Raw genomic sequence first — 23052 nt, forward strand, 5'->3', positions numbered from 1 at the left:
TCGGTGTCATGGAGTGTTCTTCGTAAAGTTGATATGGATATGTTGATTCCACATTCCTCCCTTAAAGCCACGTTAATCTTATCTCTATAAAATCTGTATACTCGTCGTCTAATAACATCTTTATCAAATAAATCGACGAGTTTTTGGTCGCGTTTTTTAACAGTGATTTCTGTGCTTGGATTCGTAGAGCTTAGATTTTTCACAGTTCTTTTTACTGTTGAAACCGAAACTTTAAGTGCAGCGGCAACTCGATCGACAATTCGATAAGAAGCATACCTAGGTCTACCGCGTTGATATTCATCTTCAAAATAATCGAAAACGTTCTTAATACACAATTTTACATCAACTGAAGTGTTTTTCGATTTACCCATATTTTTCCTCAAATAACAATAACAAGAATGTCGACTACTACATTTTCAATGAATTTATATACCCTACCTAACTTGTATTTTACGTGGTTTACACATTGCTACAATAGCACGTGCAGTCATAGATCGAAATAATGATGTTATTGACCAAGCAAGGCTATCGTATTTTGAACATTCAGGGCTGTGTCTGCGGGATGAAAAAGTGGTTGAACCCGAAAAATAGCGCTTTGGTTTTTCGCATTACAAATGTAACACCCCACCCCCAAACCCCAGCCCCTAGCACCACCCTAAACACGATATATATATATATATATATATATATATATATATATATATATATACGTATGAGTTCCCAATTTAGAGGCAAATTAAATAACATTTTTATTATTATTTGATGTTGGTGGCCTTTGACATTTTATCCCCCCCCCCCTGGTCTTCTGGGTCCGGCCTTGCATTAAATTTGTTTATACATTTGGAAAGCACATTCCTGCGGTGTGTGAGGTGATTTGTGTTTATTACTGTGCTACACCTCAGTTGTGTTAGGTTAGGTATGGTATGCTAATATATAATTGATATAATAAAATAAAAATACATAATACATTAGCTAAATTTATTAAATATAATGCACCTACAAGAAAGGGTTACATGTTCTGTTTGTTTACATCTACGTTTAACGGAAAGATTAGACAATGCTGTTACACACTGCAAAACAATAATAACCTTGATTTAGTGAAACAAGCTATAATGGCCTTCACGTAGCCTCAGATCCCAATGTTTTGATATGCAAACGACCGTAGTTATTTATAGGAGAAATAACGTGCATTCAAACGACACAGAGATTTTTAAAAAGTGGAATTAAGTCAACTTCGTGCATTTTATATGATGATTTGTATATAAAACCTGTCGGGGTTTGGGTTTGTTTTCATGTAAATGCAAAGAAAACAAATATCGAATAGGAAATAAACGTAACATTTGCAAAAAACTTTGGGTCTAAATAATTGAACAGGATAATAGTAAATTTTAACCCTATAAACTTAAATAACTATTTTTACTCTCATTTTTAATACAGGGATGACGGCAAAATGCTGGAACAGCCAGAAGGTAGTAATCGATAATGGGATACACTGACTAAAGGTAGAACTGCGCGAATTACAAAGAGTATAAGCCTAATAACGAAATCATAATTGGCATCAAATCATAGAAAACAGTTGTAAAATGCAACATTTTCACCACCTACCTTTGACGTGTTCGACCCGATGTCTCGCTTGACAGTTATTCCACATCCGATGCAAATATGTTTTATATACGCATCCTTTCCCCTACAGTGTAAATGAAAATGACTCGAATCTGAATAACAAAATTTATTTATTCATATTAGCATTACTGTCAAACCGATGTATTTAGGTTTGGAAACCAAACACTGGGGGCCTACACATTTTTACAATGGCTACAACCAATTATTGTGGGTAGAATGATGGGGAAAAACTCGGTAAAATGGTTTCAGCCAACTCGTCAGATAATCTCTTTCATTTTCCCCCGAATTTGAAAGAAAGAAAGAAATGTTTTATTCAGCGACGCACCCAATACATTTCATTTACGGTTATATGGTGTCAGACATATGGTAAAGGACCACACAGATATTGAGAGAGGAAACCCGCTGTCGCCACTTCATGGGCTACTCTTTTCGATTGGCAGCAAGGGATCTTGTATATGCAACATCCTACAGATAGGATAGCACATATCACGGCCTTTGATATGCCAGTCGTGGTGCACTGGCTGGAACGAGAGCCCGAATTTGCTCTAGCAATGGCTGCTGCTTCTCCCTTCTCGTATACCAAGTGTGTTGCAGGGCCAACGCCAGGAAGGGGTACAATGTCCAAATAGGGCACCTGTGATATTCGTGATGTTAGGTTTTAATTCTATTTGTAGATTTGGTCGGAAGTGGAGTAGTATCGCTTTCCTCTTTTTTGGTGGTTTGTGCTTAGTCGCTACTGTAATTATCAAAAATACTGGTAAGTGTTGTCCTGTTATTTCGCACATGTTCAACACGATTCTAAATTTACTGTTTAGGGTCGCATGCAGGATTTTCCAGTGAGGGGGTAGCGTTCAAAAAAAGACACCTACAGTATTAACAGAGGGGTGCAATATTCCAAAGTATACGAGCATCCATTGCAATGCCAATACGTTAATAAAAGTTAGTTTGTTTTGTTTAACGACACCCCTAGAGTACATTGATTTATTAATCATCAACAATTAGATTTAAAACATTTGGTAATTTTGACATATTCTTAGAGAGGAAAGTCGCTACATTTGTTTCCATTAGTAGCAAGGGATATTTTATATGCACAATCCCACAGAGAGGATAGCACATACCACGAACTTTGATATACCAGTCGTGGGGCACCGATTAGACCGAGAAATAGCCCAATGGGCACACCGACGGGGATTGACCACGCATCAAGCGAGCAATTACCAAGCTGATGTAGATACTGTATTAAATAAAATGAATGTTTTGTGGCGCTGCGATGGTGTGTGTGTGTGTGGGAGGGGGGGGGGGGGGGGGCGGCGCTCTGACCTCCCCCACCTGGAGGTGTTATATTTAATCAGAATCCGACACGATTGAGCATTATTCAAGATGGCGTCCAAAATGGCCACCATGATATAAGCTTGGTACTATCTTCGATACTTTATAGCCTGTTACAACACCTTTGACGTTACAGTGGTAAGTTCTATACTTCATACATGTATATACGTAGCCAGCGTATTATACGAAATTATTGCACTTCGTGTTTGGTTACCGTATCAATATTGTCGTTGATTTCATTGCTATTGTTGTTATTCATATATGTTGTAGTTTTGTAAATATAACATATATATATATATATAGATATATATACTCACGGAAAAAAGTTCCTTTGCAACATTAAAATTTCTATTGCTATTGTTGTTATTCATATATGTTGTTGTTGCTGGTTTGTAAATTTAAGTTAACATATATCTATATATCTATATCTATATCTATCTATCTATCTATCTATCTATCTATCTATCTATCTATCTATTTATATTTAATCAGAATCCGACACGATTGAGCATTATTCAAGATGGCGTCCAAAATGGCCACCATGATATAAGCTTGGTACTATCTTCGATACTTTATAGCCTGTTACAACACCTTTGACGTTACAGTGGTAAGTTCTATACTTCATACATGTATATACGTAGCCAGCGTATTATACGAAATTATTGCACTTCGTGTTTGGTTACCGTATCAATATTGTCGTTGATTTCATTGCTATTGTTGTTATTCATATATGTTGTAGTTTTGTAAATATAGCATATATATATATATATATATATATATATATATATATATATATATATATATATATATATATATATATATATATATATATATATATATATATATACTCACGGAAAAAAGTTCCTTTGCAACATTAAAATTTCTATTGCTATTGTTGTTATTCATATATGTTGTTGTTGCTGTTTTGTAAATTTAAGTTAACATATATCTATATATCTATATCTCTATCTATCTATCTATCTATCTATCTATCTATCTATCAACCCATTATATGGTGAATTATACAAAAATGAGTTAATCGCCTTGTCAGCATCATGGGAAGGTATACTATCATTTCACAATGTCTCATTCAAACCAATCATTTATTTATGCTTTTAAAGAACAGAACCCAAACCAATTATCTTTTATGTCCATATCCACAAACGGCAAAAACCATGTTTTAGCACTACCTTATTCGGTCTCTCTAGAATTTTGTAGTATCACCCATAGCTGACAGACATAACGCGTTAGCTTACAACACTGGATTGTGGTGGGTTGTAAACTGTCTGAGAAGATTGAATCCTAGGTGCCATACCGCATGACACGCTAATGACATATGCTAGCTCTAAGTGTTTACATCCAGCGAAGGTGTTTTATATAAACTATCTCTGGCTGGATGTTTTGGCTTACAAAGAAATAACAACTCTGGCTGAGGTAGCTAGAATTGACTGTTTACGCATCACGATGACCGGTCCGTTTGTGATAATCTGAGATGGACTGCAGACAATGGGGGGGGGGGGGGGGGGGGGGAGCTGGAAGTGTTTAGTTCTTAGACATCTGGAATGTGGTAAAATGTGTGTTGTTAATTAGTTGCTGAATAAATGTCGGTTATGTAAATAGTTTATTAAGAAGTGATTGCAGAGTTCATTTAGTTCTACAGAAGAAACACGCAGTTGAGAAAATATTAACTGAACAGAGACAGAGACCCTAGTTAAACAGGAAAGTTGTTTTCCCTTATTTTAGTCTGAATAGTTACTATCTGTATTAGAGGAAAAAAATAATATAATTAAATTAATTTGCCGGGGACAGGACGTAGCCCAGTAGTAAAGTGCTGGCCTGGTGTACGGTCAGTCTAGGATCGATCCCTGTTAGTGTAATCATTGGACTATTTCTCGTTCCAGCGAGTGCTTCACAACTGGTGTTACAGACCATGATATGTACTATCCTGTCTGTGGGATGATGTATATATTAAAGATCCCTTGGTGCTAATAAAAAAAATAGTTGACCATAGTTTCCTCTCTAAAATATATTTGTGGTCATTAACCACATGTCTGACACCACATACCTGTAGTTGTGTTGAGTGTGTCATTAAATATAAAATTCCTTTCTTTCTTTCTTGTTTTTAAACATGGTTCCCATATGCAACAACCTTAGTTAAAAATTATGATCTAGCTATGTCTGTATTTTGTAGACAATTTGAATATTATATAAAAAATAAATTTAAGTTGCAATTTAAAATGAAAATGCCTGGGAATTGTTTATTGTAAAAAGGATGCCGGCCCAAAGATGATAAATGTTTTATGACCATACGCAATAAAATATTTTAATTTACTTAGCATAGAGGGAAATTAGTTTATATTATTTCAAAGGCATGATCACAGGATTGTAACTTTTCTAGTCATTGTATATGTTATAGACATTATATAATATTTGACATATAGTTGAACATGAATTAGTAGATACAGGTCAAGTATTTTTCTTTAAATCGGAGTCCGTTCATGGTAGTTCATATTATAACTAATTGGTTAGAAGAAGCGACCCCCTTTATATAAATGGCATAAAATAAATATGCATACTAATAATAAATATTGTTCATTGTAGTAGTTGAAATGTATGCACATTCATATTTTCTGGGATAAAATATCTAGATATTACTACATTAACTGGAATAATTGTAGCATTTCAGATGTTCCAATGATGATATATCTCTGGTCATTATAACAAAGTGGATACTGCTATAGTGTGTTTAAATAAAATGTGTGTGTGTACATGTATATCATTATACGAGCGCATTAGACAAACATTATACTTAATCACGCACTAGATCAGTGCTGATGACGAATATATAAAACTGTATTTAGATATGTTTTACACCTGGTCAATGGGGGAAATGCATATAAATGATACATTGTCGCTGTGTTGTTGGAGCAGCCACTATGCCGGTAACAATTTTCCTTTTGTATTTTACAGACCAAGTGTTGAAATACCTCACAGAGAGGACATATGATAACTATGGTTTAAACAACTCCCAGATCAGGTTGCCAGGGTCTGGATTCAAAAATTAACGTTGCGGAAAGACACGGGCTTAGGATGTGATAATAATCCAGCTCAGATTTCAAGATATCACTTGCCGGATTCGTTTCGAGTTGTGATGTGTCATAGCCAGCTTTGTTTTGTAGATCCACATAGTCACGATCACGGGACACACACACCTTCCCACCTGCGTCATATTGAATTCTTAGTGGAACAAAAATAACAGTTAAAACTTAATACACAACTATCCACAAGCACCAAACGCCTAGAGTTTGAGGATTTAAAAAAACATGGAACATGGAATAGGTGATTTTAACAATTCACTAGCCATATATATATATATATATATTAGGGTAGCCAGGATTGTTTATTGGGGGTGGAGTGGAGATAGAGGGCACTGCTTTTACACATTTTATGGGGTGACATGCATTATAAAAGTTGGTATTGTGAAAAAAGAGGTCCTCTTGTGCCCAATCCCTGGCTACCCGGATACGCCAGTGTATATATGTGTAATTTGCTAGGAATCATTACACGTTGATTGTAAATGTATTTGTCATTTTATTCTCTCTAAATTGCTGTTTAAATCATTAAATTGAAAAACATAATTTTGTTTTAGAACATGTCAAAACGTAGACACTTTAGAACGAGTGAAAACTTTTAAAGAAAAATGCCGAATATAGTTACTGGCCCTGTATTCATTTTGTTTCGTTTAATTACTGTGTATTAAAAATCATTAAACGTATTAACTTATCTTAACGATTGATTATTAATTCAGTCAGTAGCTCAATACTACAGGTGGTGCAGTTTACTCTGATAGCTTACATTTCGTGTTTAATTAGTGTAATAAATATATCTGTTATAACTGGTATGATAGCTTACATTTCATGTAATAATTAGTATAACAAATATATCTGTTATAACTGGTTTTAAGGCTTTGTTTTGTTTAACAAATTGTTTTTCTAAAGTTGTTAAGAGCTTCTAGCAACCTGCTACAATACCAGGGAGTACAATTTACCATCTGAGTGTAGGATAAGGTTACTGTGCACACAGCTGGAAACACCCATGACCCTTTCCAGTGTTTGCCATCCAAAGATAATTTGTTATTGTTTACAATTACTTCCTGCCGCCAGTACATTTTCAAAGTATTAACAACACAGACCCAAATATGTGTCTCAGAGCTGCTGCGAAATTAAACGTTTACTGTATGCCACGTGGACTCACTGTAAGATAACATTATTCTTGACTTCAGATTCACACAATTTGTCACATATGCTGGACTGTAAGAAAAACTGTTTATAAAATAGCTTGCTCTGGCATGCTGGTTGGAGCTGTTTGTGTTCAAGTTCCAGGAACCAGAATAAATTAAATAGTTCTTCATCTAATTACATCATGATTTATTATTATTAGCAGACAAAACTTTTAAGGTTTATACTAAAACAAATAACTGCTAGCATCTAAAAGCAAAATATTTAGCAAACGTTAAGTTTTCGATTTTTAAGTGCATTCCAAAGTTTTCAGTGCAGTTTTCTCAGATTGAAGTGGAAAGGAGATAAGTGGTTCTGGCACTAACCCCTCGATATATATATATATATATATATATATATATATATTATTTAGCTAACACACAATATAAAGACCATCTCATTAGAACCATGGCCGTTTTAGCCAAAACGGCGATTGGTGGCGCCTGCATAACCATGTATACATACACCAACGAACGGTACCCGACAGTCGTCAAGTAAGGTATTATTTATTATTGTAGTCTTGGTATAAAGTGTTCCTACTGGCATTAGCTTAGAATCGGTCTCGGTAGTTCGTGGTTAAGCCATCGGACATAAGGCCGGTAGATACTGGGTTTGCAGCCCGGTACCGGCTCCCACCAGAGCTAGATTTATCGATTTATTGGGTAGGCGTAAGACCGCCAAAACCCACTAACCACTAACAACTAACCCACTGTCCTGGACAGAGGTATGTGTGCCCAGGACAGCGTGCTTGATCTTTAACTGGATATAAGCATGAAAATACATGTAAGTTGAAATGAAATGAAATGAGAGTAGCTTAGATCATTTGGTAGAGCGCTAGACTTCCATAGTGATAGTCCGTGGTTCGCATTCCCTCAGTGGAAGTGGATGTTTATGTGTTACAATATGATGCGATGCTTTAAATAAAGTTGTTTTGTTTAACGACACCACTAGAGCACATTGATTTACTAATCATCGGCTATTGGACATCAAATATTTGGTAATTTTGACATATAGTCTTAGACAAGAAACCCGCTAAATGTTTCCATTAGTAGCAAGGGTCTTTTATGTCTTTTTAGCACATACCACAACATTTGTTATACCAGTCGTGGTGCACTGGCTGGAACAAGAAATACCAGTGGAATGACAAACTGATTTGAAGGTCGAAACGTTCTATTCTTCAGGCTGTCCTTACGTTCATATCTCCACATACTCACCCAGCCGTCTCCCCATATGTCTGTCTGTCTGTCTCCGTATATGTTCGCCCGTCCGTCCGTCCATCTATCGTCCGTCTGTTTGCATGTTTTTCTATCATTTTCTATCCATCTACCCTGTCGATGGACCCATTAGGCAATTTCTTGTTCCAGCCAGGGCACCACAATTGGTATATCAAAGGCCATTGTATGTGCTACCGTGTTTGTGGGGTGGTGCATATGAAAGATCCCATACAACTAGTAGAAAGTTGTAGCGGTTTTCATCTCTTAGACTATATGTCAAAATTACCAAATGTTTGATATCCAATAGCCGATGATTAATTAATCAATGTGCTCTAGTTGTGTGGTTAAATAAGAACGCTAACTTTTTATACTTCTGTTTTTATCTGCTGCCCATGGTACTTTCTTTCTGTCTGCCTCTATGGATGGTTTTATGCATATCTTTCAGGACAGTTGGTGTTGGTGTGAGTCAAATCTTTTCACGGGTAGGCGGTATCATGGCACCATTGGTTCTGTTGATGGTAAGTTGACTCTACTGATGGTAAGTTAATTCTATTTATGGTAAGTTGATTGCATTGATGGTATATTGATAATACATGATTCTACCTCAAAATAATTGTGTATGTATAACAAACTTATTTTCGGCAATCTGATTAAAATCACTTCACTGTCTACCAGTAGATCTAACAGCATTGCGTGGACTCCATGTCCAGGTGATATTTCACTGTCTACCAGTATACCTGATAGCATTGCGTGGACTCCCATGTCCAGGTGACATTTCATTGTCTACCAATAGATCTGATAGCATTGCATGGACTCCATGTCCAGGTGACATTGCACTGTCTACCAGTATATCTGATAGCATTGCATGGACTCCCATGTTCAGGTGACATTTTACTGTCTACCAGTAGATCTGACAGCATTGCATGGAGTCCCATCTCCAGGTGACATTTCACGGTCTACCAGTAGATCTGACAGCATTGCATGGAGTCCCATGTCCAGGTGACATTTCACTGTCTACCAGTAGATCTGACAGCATTGCGTGGACTCCCATCTCCAGGTGACATTTCATGGTCTACCAGTAGATCTGACAGCATTGCATGGACTCCCATGTTCAGGTGACATTCCACTGTCTACCAGTAGATCTGACAGCATTGCGTGGACTCCCATGTCCAGGCGACACTTCGTCTGTAAATATTAATTTAAATATCGACCAATCACAGCTTTCCTTTTATAACGTCATTTGGAAGCATTCAAATTCTAAAAACAAATATTTAACCTTCACAGGTAATAGTATTAACCAGTGGAGCTAATTTTAATCAAATTGATATTTTTGACAATAAAAGAACGTTTGAACTACTATAAACATTATATGGATCAGAAACAGATTTATATTAGAGGGGGTGATAAATACTTTACTGTGATCAGTTTGAAAATGCCTTTCCAGTGAGACACCACATTTGTTGATACAGGCACGGCGGAAGACATTAGACACTGGGGGACTGACAGAGATCGAGGGTGGAAAGCAAAAAACTAGATGTCCTGAGATGCAATTTCCTGCATTGTACAAGTAAAATTCATCTCTGCCTTAAGATTTACTACCGTGCCTGTGATAGCTTTATTTGTGACCCCTCCCAACCCCCAAAATTGTTATACTGGTCAAAATGGCAAACTTAGGATTAGCATATACTTCAGAAAAAATTAAGAAGAAAGGCAGAGAGGAATAATTTATCACCAAAACAAATAAGCTAATAAATAAATGTTCTCACAAATAGGAAGTTACAGAAATAGTTCCTTCAAGCTATATCATATATACATGTATAGGTTTAAATTCTGGTTATATTCAGAATTGGATATGTTTTAATTATTCATTGACTGTTCTAGATTTCATTTCAACATATTTTCGTGCTTATGTCCAATTAAGGTTCCTGCACGCTATCCTGGACACACACCTCAGCTATCTGGGCTGTCTGACCAGGACAGTGGGTTGGTGTCATCTAATTAAAATTAGCTCCACTATTACATGTGGATCTAACAGCAGCCAGTTTTAGCTCATGCCCACTAATCAAAACCTTACTTGCAGAATCATGCCAGTGATTTAAAAATAATTTGAAAACATTCCGAATTATCCTGAGGGTATACGACATGTTTCGTCTGATTTACGAATGTCTTAAAACATGTTTTATTTTATAAAATAAATAATTTGTAATGTAAAACTGAAGACTGATTTAGTTAGGGTTTTTTTTATAAATAAATAAATAATTTTTAATGTAAAATTGAAGACTGATAACCCATCCCGTACGTATTGGTATGGTTCGCTGTACTGCGGTCACTAAAATAGACTCGCCCGATATTTTTAGAATTTGTATGCTCCCAAATAACGTTATAAAAGGCGAAGTGTGATTGGTCAATATTTAAATTATTATTTACAGACGAAATGTTACCTGGACATTTGAAACTACGCAGTGTTGTTAGCAATCTGATTAAAATTAGTTCTACTGGTCTAAATAGGGCATTCGTAATTCACATGAAACATATCGTGTACCCTCAGGATAATTTGGAATGTTTTCAAATTATTTTCAAATCACTGGCATGATTCTGCTAGTAAGGGTTTGATTGGTGGACATGAGCTACAACTGGCTGCTGTTAGATCCACATGTAATAGTGGAGCTAATTTTAATTAGATTGGGTTGGTGTAACCTTACACCTACCCGCTGAGCCCTTAAGTACCTACCAGTCTGTAGTCCAATGACTTAACCACGACGCCACAGAGCCCGGTACTGTTCTATAAAAATTATAATGAAGGTTTGTTCAAACGAGGGGCACTGTGAGTCGCAACATTTTTCCATGAGTAGCAAGGGCTCTTTTATATGTACGTTCGAACAGACAGCACAGCACATACCACGGCCTTTGATATACCAGTCGTGGTGCACTGATTGGAACGGGAAATAGCCCAATGCGTCCATTTACGGGGCTTTAGTTTGTATACTACCAAAATCCAGTACCAGTAAAGTGTGCGGGGGTGGGGGTCGGAACCACCCCTGCTACACACGCATCTGATATATACATATTTGTAAGTAATACATCTCCACGACTGGTATATCAAAGGTCGTCGTGTATGTTCTGCTTAAAACTGCATATATAAGACCTATTGCTGCTAATATAAAAACAAAAGAATATAAATGGGCTGTTTTATCACCAGCAGCGCCGCGTGTCTCTTCCTGTTGCCGGAGACCAAAGGGAGACCACTGGAGGACACCTTAAAAAAGAAAGCGAAGGTCGAGTTTGTGGAAATCCCCAAGCACGAGGAGGGCAGATCGTTCGAGGCTAACATCCCCGAAACAGAAACAATATCGTTTTTGTAGGGAAGCAGGCTGATTTTTGCCCGAATTAAATAAACGTGCCCGAATCTGTATTATATTTATTCCTATTAGCATTACTGTTAAACAGCTATAGGCCTAATATTGTGGGTAGAATAATGAAATGAAAATACATGGTGAAAAGTGTTAGACCAGCTTATTTTGCACGAGGGTTTTCGCCAATAACGTAGATTTTTGTTACTTAGGGGCTAGCAATCAGACCAATCAGTTTGAAATTAAATCACTGCAATCAAGACACTGTGGACTTTTAATTGTTAATAGGATGTCATCTTTAGATTTGGATAAAATGAAATATATAGCCTCTGTTGCTCGTTGTGTTAGCAGTTTTTTGGTTGTGTTGAATTTATTCAGTTTGCTTAGTGTTAGTCCCAGGTATTTGTACTCCTTTATATTCTCAATTACCATATTTCCAAATGTTAATACTTTAGTTTTGTCGATGTTTATTTTGAGTTTCCGTGTATTGCAATATTCGAAACAAACATTTATTATATGTTGTAGATCACCACTAGGTGCCACACCACTAGAGCACATTGATTTATTAATCATCAGCTATTGAATGTCAAACATCTGGTAATTTCGATATATAGTCTCAGAGAGGAAACCCGCTACGTTTTTCCATTAGTAGTAAAGGATCTTTTATTGCACCAATCCAGACAGGGACACATATACCACGGCCTACGTTCAAGGGCCAAACATGGGTATAGTATAGTTTATTAGCTTTAAGCCTTACGGCTCATAGGCATATACATATACATTCAATAAACAATGATACAAACAGATAATATATACAATGGGTGATTGTGTAATTGGAGGATGGACAGTTATATATGCTTAGAACGTAAAAAGGTTGCATGTTTGAGAAATTTACCGAGATTACATAGTTCTTTTCTGTTTTGAACTGATAATAATTGTACAATTTTAAACATAGATGGTTTGAACCAATAATATTTTTTTATGTAAGTAATTCGTAAACCTGTATACAATGGACATATCAGAATAAAATTATATTCGTCTTCTATATCATCCTTATTGCACAATTTACATTTTCTTTCCGATCTTTCTATACCATAATATCTTCCTTGTTCAATGAGCAATTGATGGGAAGATACACGAAATTTTGTAATAAGCGTGGCATAACATTCAGGAATTGATATTCTAAGATAATATTGCAAACAAAAAGTGTCTATCAGCAGTTTATATAATGTACATTTTGGAGATTTGTCTATTGTAGCATCTTTCTCTTGAATAAACTGGTCCGTTAGACGTATTTCTAAACATTTTTAAAATGAGTTAGCACTATCTACATGCTGACTACACCAAACATCTCCGAAACCTATTGATAGTAGTAAATATCTTACCTGGTATAGCCAATTAGAGGGATTCATGTGTTCTAACATATCTTCATATAACGATTTTAAAATACAATTTCTGGTTTGTAGTAATTTCAACCAATATTTAACTATTCTAATTTTTCGCATAATACTTAAAGGAACTCTTCCAAGTTCTGTCAAAACAACTACATTTGTGGTGCATTTCTTGACATTCAAAATTCGTTTACAAAAATCCATATGTACATGTTCAATATCATGAGCAGGATGAAAACCCCATATTTCGCATCCATAATTTAAAACACTAGAAACATAGGTATCGAAAACGTGCAACTTCGTGTCCTTATTAAGGCATAGATTATTACATATTCTTGAAATGTGATTCATACATTTTCTGCCCTGTGAAGCAATTACCCTTTGTGATATAGTAAACTTTCCATTAAAATTCAATGTCAATCCAAGGTAATTAAAACAATCAACAATTTCAATTAGGTCATCGTTATATATCCATGATTCTTTAACAGTTATTTTACCTCTATTTCTGAATACAACAATTTTTGTTTTATCTATATTAACACTGATGTTCCATTTTGTACTATATGCATAGAGCACATCAAGCAACTTCTGAAGACCTTCTACTGTCTCTGATAAAAGAACAGTGTCATCAGCATACATTACAAGAAACAACGAAATATCGTGTAAATACATTGGCTCACATAAGCCACTAATTAGCTCATTTTCAAAATCATTAATATACATAGAAAACAAAAATGGTGATAACGCTTCACCTTGCATTAGTCCAGTATTACAATTAAAATAGTCTGAAAACTGAGACTGATACTTAACACATGTCTTCAAACCGTCATACATCGATTTTATAATATTATAGAGTTTGCCGGTAATACCGGAACGTGCTAACTTAAATAATAATTTACATCGATTTACACTATCAAACGCTTTTCTATAGTCTACAAAACAGCAATACAATTTCTTTTTACTCGCCAACATTTTCATAATAACAGCATGGAGTGCAAAAATCGCATCAGTTGTGCCGTAGCCTGGTTTAAAACCAAACTGGGCATCTGTAATAACATCGTTTTCGTCTGACCACTTTAACAATCTATTATTTAAAATTGCAGTGAAAACTTTTTCCAGAGAGCTGACAAGTGTAATACCTCTGTAATTATTTGTATCATTTATGTTACCTTTCTTATATAGAGGAATTACAATACCTTCCGACCAACTTGAAGGAAATATCCCACTATCAAATATAACATTAAAAATTCGAGTCAAAAAAGGAACAAATACATCTTGGAACGTAATAAAATATTCATTAAGTAAATGGTCTTTTCCTGGTGATTTTCGTGATTTTAAATGTCGTATTACTGTGTGAACCTCTTCTTCAGTGATTGGGCAGTCGAGCTCTGCGTAAGTGCCCTCGTCGTGTTCTTCTGCAGCATCTGGAGGGTCGTCTGTGTTACTGGCTAAATCTTTAAAATGTTTTAAAAAATCATCCAGAGATAAATCTGTTTTAGGTTCACGTTTGCGCTTTTTAAATAAACTAAAGAACTGCCGAGGATTACATTTTCTTAGGAAACCAATCCTATTGCCTTCAAATCTCACGTAATTTCTTTTAACTCTACGCTCATAAGTTTTGTATATACGTTTAGCTAAAACTAAAGCTTGCCTATTGTTTACATTACGTTCAGTATTAAAAACATGCAAAGAATTTCGATAACCATTGTGTAATGTTCTGCATCTATCATCAAACCATGGCTTATTAGTGTGAACAGATTTCACGTGTGTATGGCTATGGAACAGCTTGGATGTTTTCAAACAGTATGGCTCAAAAATGTCATTAATTAGAGATGTAAAGTCCACAAGCCCTTCGCTGACAGACGTTTCGGATGACTGCATGTTGTCAATACACTCATGCATGTCGCTGGATTTCTCATACAGTTTTCGCTTCATTTCCTCTAATTTGTCAGCGCTCCATACGTAAGATGTAGAAACTGATACGTCATCAACAATAGGACCGCATTCATGAAGTTGTTTACAGTTCATAGTAAACGCTATAGGTGCATGATCTGACCACTCATTAAAATCGCACACATGCAGTTCAGAAATTGTATCCACGTTATCTTTGTGTTCAAGAACGTAATCTATTACACTTGAACCTAAATGGTTGTAAAAAGTAAAACGGCCACATTCGTCACCTGGCAAACGACCATTGCTTATGCGTAAACCTGTAGTTTTACACAACGTTATTAATTTTCTACCAAAAGAATTAACGGTGGCGTCTTCGGTTACACGTTTCTTCATCGCCCTGTCAGCGTCATACATCATAAATTCCGATAAAATATCTAATACTGGTTTACCTACAACATCTGTTTCTATATAGTCAACCTGATTGCCCACACGACTGTTAAGGTCACCAGCAACAATAACTGTACCAAGTTCACAGAACTCGCAAACATCATTCAAAATACAATCAAATATATCGCTGTTGTATATCTTATAAAACACGTTGTTTTCATGGGGTAAGTACGAGAAGCATATATACACATTAGACGAAAATAGTTGTTCGATTTTAAACCAAATTAATGAATCTTCCACCTATTTTACAAGCGAAACTACACGTGATAAAACTTGCTTGTACAAGACGACAAGACCCCCACCTTTACCTTTACTTCTAGGAAAACACTTGCATTCATATTCCTTATTGAATAACTCTAGATCTAGTTCGGTATCGCTTTTGATCCAACATTCACATAGAAATATAATGTCATATTGCATTAATAGTTCAACAAATTGCTTATCGTAAAATTTATTTTCAACGTTCCTGTTTATGTTCCACGATAAGACCCGAAGTTGTCCTACCTCCTTGTTTTCCTACGCAGTTGATACTGACGGTTGAGTAGGGGATTTATACAAAACATTGTCAATGGGTAAATCGCCATGAAAGTCAAACATGATGTGTAACTGTGCATGATAAATTTATACACTCAATGTCAGCTGGATATCTCAACAACAACAACAAAAGAAGAAAAAAAGTGCTACATGTGCCACTCGCATTTATAAAAAATGCGAAAACAATATCTGGCCCTTGATTAATTTTGTTAAGTATATGTGTTAATCTTCTCACGTGTAATACACGTAGAGAAAAGAAAATTAAAAACGTGTGTAACAGATGCCACAACATTTATTATGATCAACATATTTAATATCGCATCTCTATACAAGACGGTGTACAAAATGCATTATGGCAGTTAAAAGTTAAAGTTTGGATTGTTTAACGACACCAGTAAAGCAGATTGATTAATTAATCAACGGCTATGGGATGTTAAACATTTGGCAATTCTGACTCGTAGTCATCAGAGGAAACCCGCTACATGTTTCTGAATGCAGAAAGGGATCTTTTATATGATCTTTCCCACAGGCAGGACAGCACATACCACAGCGTTTGACCAGTTGTGGTGTACTGGTTGGAACGTGAAAAACCCCAATCAATTGAATGGATCCACAGAAGTGGTTCGATGCTCAACCGACAGTAAATTCCCGCCCACGTTATAGTCGTAAAGGTTAAACAAGCATGAATCACTATCTGATGTACACTTTTGAAACTCCACCTCTCACAGCACCAAACGTCTTTAATTTATCGCCTTAGGCGATGGGATTTAGCTCAGTTGGTTCAGTGCTCGCCTGAGGTTCTTGCATCGCAGGATCAAACCACCTCAGTGGATCCATTCAATTAATTGTGTGTGGGGGGGGGGGGGGGGGGCGGGGTCTCGTTTTAAACAGTACACCACAACTGGTCTAAGGCCGTTGTATGTGCTTTCCTGTATGTGGTAAAGTGCATATAAACGATCCCTTGATGCATTAGCAAAAATGTAGCGAGTTTTTTTTTTTAATGATTACGAGTCAGAATTACCAAATGTTTAACATCCAATAGCCGGTGATTAATTAATCAATGTGCTCCAGTGGTGTCGTCACGTCCGTTAGCGTAAAGCTACTGTCACTCTTTACCGGATAGCGTTAACAGACGTCCGACGGAGAGCAAAATTTTCAATCCGTTCTTCTCTGTTCACATGCGTTTCCTGTCCGTTTGTCGTTCGGCGAATGCGTTCCTTGTCAGGCAAGGTCCGGCGAGGTCCGTTCAATCTGGCGGAAAGTTAAACTTGGAACGGACTCCACCGGGCAAAGGCGTCCGCCGGTTGTACGGTTGTTGTGCGCTGGGCATGTGTTTTGTTCGGAACTCGTGTGTTCCTCGTCCTGTACTTATCAGTTCGCATTCGTTGATGTCCGGTGGACGTGATTCACTGCCGGACTACAACCTGACATGCATCGGATGAACCGGAGGTGTACCGCATGTTCAGCGGACGATTACCTGATAAGGAACGCATGGGAACTGATGAATAATGGATGTGTAACGGGGTCCACAAGACAAATCTGACGACTTCAGGAAAAGTACAGTGTAAGTACCGTACATATAACGGGTCTTCACCGGGTCCGAAACGGACAGCAGTAGTATCAGGGCCTTTTGAGAGTCATGACCTACTTTCCGTGACCTTGACCTTGATGACGTCACGGCCTTGTCACGTGACCTTGTCCTACTGACCCTGACCTACTTAGACTGACCTTGACCTTGATGACGTCACGGACTACTGTACCGTGTGCAACGTCCTACTGACCCGGCCCTGACCTACTTAGACCGGCCCCTGACCTACTTAGAACGGCCCCTGACCTACTTAGACTGGCACTAAGAGTATAAAAAGGCTAGATCCGGTTTAATTGTCATTCGCTCGCCGAAAACGATCAGATCTACGTTCAATCCAGACATGGCCTGTTCCACAAGTGATGAAGCGAGATGTCGTCTAGAACTTGGAACTAACGTCTACGTGGTGGCCAAGTTATGGAAAGGGGACACTGCTATTCATATAAGGAAATTTGACAGTGACAAGGGGAAAACCTTCCCCCACCAAGCGAGGTATTGTCCTTAGTCTTAAACAGTGGATCGAACTGTCTGGATGTAAAAGCCAAATTGACGAAACGATTTCAGCATTAAACCAGGGGAAAGACGAAACATTGTTCAGACACCTTGGTGTCAACGTCCATGTCAGCGTCGACAAGAACTTTGCTGGGGTGGACCTGCGTCAGTGGTGGTGGTGTGAAGAAACTAAATCCGTGAAACCTTCGAAGAAGGGAATATTCCTTTCTCTACAACAATGGGAGAAACTGAAAGGCTGTTTCACAGTCATGTGTGACTTTGTACCGGAGCTGAACTCGATTGTGCCCTGCGCCATGCAAGACGACCATCAAAACCAGATGGGATTTCTTCAGTGTAACTTCTGCAACCCTAACGAGTGTCACCAGTGGTGAACGAGTTTTGTTTTGGATGAACTCGAAGGTATAAAAGAATGGATTTATGGTTTATACTTCATTTGCTTTGCGACTGTGCTAGAGAACAGACGTGTTTTATGATTCTGACATTGTTGTGGCTTGTTGCACTCTATCTGGAACGAAGAAGATGGCATCGGGATATTCGAGCAGTCTTAGTAGTAGCAGCAACAGTAGCGACGAGGACGACGTCTTGGTCTGCAAATGTTCAGAAAGACATACAATCAAAAGAGTGACTACCAAACAAGATGAGGAGAAGAAGAGTATTCATTATACGGATCAAACGGATGCTACACGCAAAATTGGGGATAGAATTGAAGATGGCGAACTCGTGGATGAACCCACAGATCAGACGGATGCTGCCTGTTAAACAGATGCTGCCTGTGAAACAGATGCTGCCTGTGAGGAAGATTACTATTCGAGACGTTACGTGTTCTGTCATCGTTCCGAAATGAGACATTTCTATGCCCGGATGCTGACGTATGCTCGGTGGCCCATACAATTACGTCAAAAACCAAAAGAACTTGCCAAGGCTGGTTTCTACTACACGGGAGACCACGATGCCATCACCTGTTACTGTTGCGGACTTCGCGTCTACCGATGGAAGAAAACGGACGACCCAGTGATGGAACATTACAGACTCTCTCCAAGATGTCCTTATGTGAACAATCTGTTCAGACATTAAATGTTTTAGACACTTGTGTGCTATGTTTTCATGTTGTATGTTGTGAATAAAACCGTGAATAACAGGTTTTGCTTTCTTATTTATGTCCTGGGTCCATGAGTGTGTGGTAAAGAGTAATATTTTGGTAACGATTATTTTTGGGAGCTCGCACGATTTTGTGCTTGGGAGGAGGGACACAGGTCATACGTATCACACACATTCAAGCATTCCTGTACCATATCTGTACCATATCTTTATGTGTCATAAGGTATATAAGTAAAATAGTTTTGGAAAACTCGTCATTTGAGGTAGAACTTTCAGAGGAGCAACATGTCAGACCAGTACAAGTTATATGTACCCGACGTGGATAAGTGGACCCGTTTCTATAAACTGCAGGCAGAAGGTAAACTTCAACCTCATTTTCCAGTGCAACGTGGTGGGAAAAGTCAGATCATGTACAGTGTGGATCGATGTCTAGAACTCTACGATCCCACGTGGAAAAAAGAAAAAGAGGAACAGAACAAGTCCCCGACACCCAAAGTCGTCATGGTCTCCCCAACACAACAAGTGGTAGAGCAAGCCAAAGCCGATCTGAAACGGAAACAACAACAACAACAACAAAGTGGTACGAGTTGGAAAGCCCCGAAACTGCAGAAGCATTTCTAAATAAGCTATAAAAGGAACTATGTGGGTCAGATATCGTCATTTCATTTAGAGTCGTCATGCAGAGCACATGTTCAGAATGTGGTTTCACATTCTCGAGGAGAGACGCCATGTTAAGACATTTTCAACAAAATCATGATAAAGGTCTACCACCACCACCACCACCACAGCAGCAGCAGCAGCCACCACCACCACCACCACAGCAGCAGCAGCCACCACCACCACCACCACCACCATCACAGCAGCAGCAGCAGCCACCACCACCACCACCACCACCACCACAGCAGCAGCAGCCACCACCATCATCACCACCACCACCACCACCACCACAGCAGCAGCAGCCACCACCACCACCACCACCACCACCACCACCACAGCAGCAGCAGCAGCCACCACCACCACCACCACCACCACCACAGCAGCAGCAGCAGCCACCACCACCACCACCACCACAGCAGCAGCAGCCCCTAAGATTGTTACATCCGTTCACCATGATCGTGTCGGGACCCACGTCGTGTGGAAAGACAGTTTTGTTGTACACACTGCTAAGGGATGGTAAAATCCACCCGCCTCCCCAGCGCATCATCTGGCTCTACAAACGATGGCAACCCCTCTATGATACGATCAAAATAGTTGCTCGAGTGAAATTTGTTCAAGGCATACCCGATAATTTGGAAAAGGATCGTTATTTGGATCCTAGAGTCAGAAATCTCATCGTGTTGGACGACTTGATGTCTACACCTGGAAAAGACCCTCGCATCACTGACCTGTTCACGGAAGGAAGTCACCACAGAAACCTCTCTGTGATTGCCATCAACTAGAACTTGTATCACACCAAGGACCCGACACAGAGAAGAAACTGTCATTACCTGGCACTGTTTAACAACCCCATCGACAAGCAGCAAGTCCTAACCTTGGCACCGCAGATGTATCCTGGAAATACTCGTCATTTCATGCAGCGGTTTGAGGAAGCTACCCACAGGCCCTACGGATATCTCTTGGTGGACTTGAAACCGACCACGCCCGAACATTGGCGTCTTCGGCCTAATGGTTTAGAGACGGGGCCGTCCGAATGGTATAAAAGCACGAACGTAACGGCGAATGTCTCAGAAGAGTTGCAGCCACCGACGAAGAAAGAGCTCTACATGCAAATCATGCAAAGAAACGCATTCAAGAGAAAACTACCAGGCATACCCGCCTACGAAAGTGACGACGAAGAAGATGATGAGGTAGAACCCTATCTGAAAAAAGTCAAGAGGATGCAGTCTTGCGATACGTGTGGTCTGGTCTTTAAAGACGGAAGCGACTTGCAGCGACATCTGCGATTTAAAACGTGCGAAGAGGGAAATGAAAAAGAAGAAGAGCCGTCGCCCGACCTGGAAAACGAAGGCATTCGTCTCATGGTGGAACGTGAATTCGACATCAATCATGACTATATCGAAAGCAAGAGGAAACGCTACGAAGAAAAAAACACGTCCTAAGATGCCATTGAAAGAAACATGAAGACATTGCAATGGAAGTTATTTAAAGACACGTACTCTCGCTTTCTGACCTATATGCATTACTTTGACAAAGGTCCCAACACCAGAAAAATTTTACAGTTTGTGAATCCAGACAAAGATGTGAGACCACAGATTCGTTCTAAATTAAATCAGTATCGTTCATGGATCGGCGAATATTTGGATGAACAAGACGACGACGATACCGACGATGAGGAGGACGACGATGATGAAGAGAAATGAACACTCATATTATTCACATGTCGCCCTTAAGGCCTCTCGATGTAACCCAGTGTGTGCCCATTTTATATATGTGTCAGTGATTTGTAATTTTAGAAATAAATGAAAAACCAAAACATTGCGTTTTTTTGTTTTTTTGTTTACTCTATGACTAGATTTGTGATTGGATATTTCTACCGCTACTTTATAGTAGCAAGAGCTGTGTGTACAAGACAGAACATACCACGATCTTTGATATACCAGACATAATACACTAGTTGGCTATAGCTTAATGGGCCACCGACGGGGATCGATCCTAGATCGACCACTGTATTTACCCATTTGGTAATTAAAAAGCCCTGTAAAAAGGCTTGTACTCTAGGGAAATACTTGTGCTTAAAATGCAGCTAAAAGATCATAGTTTAGGTCGGAGCGTTCAGTTACAGTCACGCGTTCTTTCTTCAAAGCAATGGGCTGGGGATCTTTCACAGACACACACACACACACACACACACATTCCTTTCTTCTCCTTAACAAATATTCCTTTCTTCTCCTTAACAAATATTCCTTTCTTCTCCTTAACCCACATGCCTTTCTTCTTAACAAACATTCCTTTCTTCGAGACAAATATGTCTTTCTTTTCCTATGGCTAAAACAAAATAAAATATTTGTGTTCAATTAATCTTTATTTTACGAGGAAGGAAATGTTTTATTTACTCAACATATTTTATTTATGGTTATACAAGAAAGAAAGAAATGTTTTATTTAACGACGCACTCAACACATTTTATTTACGGTTATATGGCGTCAGACATATGGTTAAGGACCACACAGATATTGATTGAGGAAACCCGCTGTCGCCACTGCATGGGCTACTCTTTTTGAATAGCAGCAAGGGATCCTACACCATCCCACAGACAGGATAGTACATACCGTTGTCCAGTTGTGGAGCATTGGCTGGATATATACCAGACCGACCCACATCAAGGGAACACTGAGCTACGTCCCGTCTCCACAGGGTTATTAGAGGATGCTTGAAAAAAAATATCGTAACATAATAAATAAATAAACAAATAAATAAGTAAGTAAATAAGTAAAATAAAAACAAACTATAAATTATTATTTTGTTTTAAAAATAATAGAAAAATATAATTTCCCCACATGAGATACGAACGAAGTACCCTCAGCGATGGACGCGAAGTCGTTCGCACTTGACTACTAAACGCATGTTAACAAAACCTGTCATTTAAACCGTTATATGTGCGAGCGGCGAAGCGCGGAATGAAGTGACGAAATAGGTCAGTTAATAATAATCTTGTGAATGCGCTATCAGATAGCGTAGAACGAGAATTCTATTTTACACCATTTAAATCATTTCTTATTTCACGTCTTTAAGAATGTAACTTCTAGTTCAGTATTGCCACCAACAATAAAATAGGATACCACCGCTTCCCGGATGTAA

At 38.2% G+C, this 23052-nt stretch overlaps 1 long non-coding RNA gene across 1 annotated transcript; it reads left to right on the forward strand.

Annotated features, from left to right (window-relative positions):
* The first annotated feature begins 5702 nt into the window (after positions 1-5702).
* LOC121387031 lies at positions 5703-11853 on the forward strand. Its single transcript, XR_005959775.1, has 3 exons — positions 5703-6291; positions 8889-8961; positions 11646-11853. It is a non-coding gene; the product is annotated as an uncharacterized LOC121387031 (long non-coding RNA).
* The last annotated feature ends 11199 nt before the right edge of the window (positions 11854-23052 follow it).

This window comes from Gigantopelta aegis, chromosome 1 (assembly GCF_016097555.1).
Source record: "Gigantopelta aegis isolate Gae_Host chromosome 1, Gae_host_genome, whole genome shotgun sequence".
In the NCBI taxonomy this organism is placed as follows: Eukaryota; Metazoa; Mollusca; class Gastropoda; order Neomphalida; family Peltospiridae; genus Gigantopelta; species Gigantopelta aegis.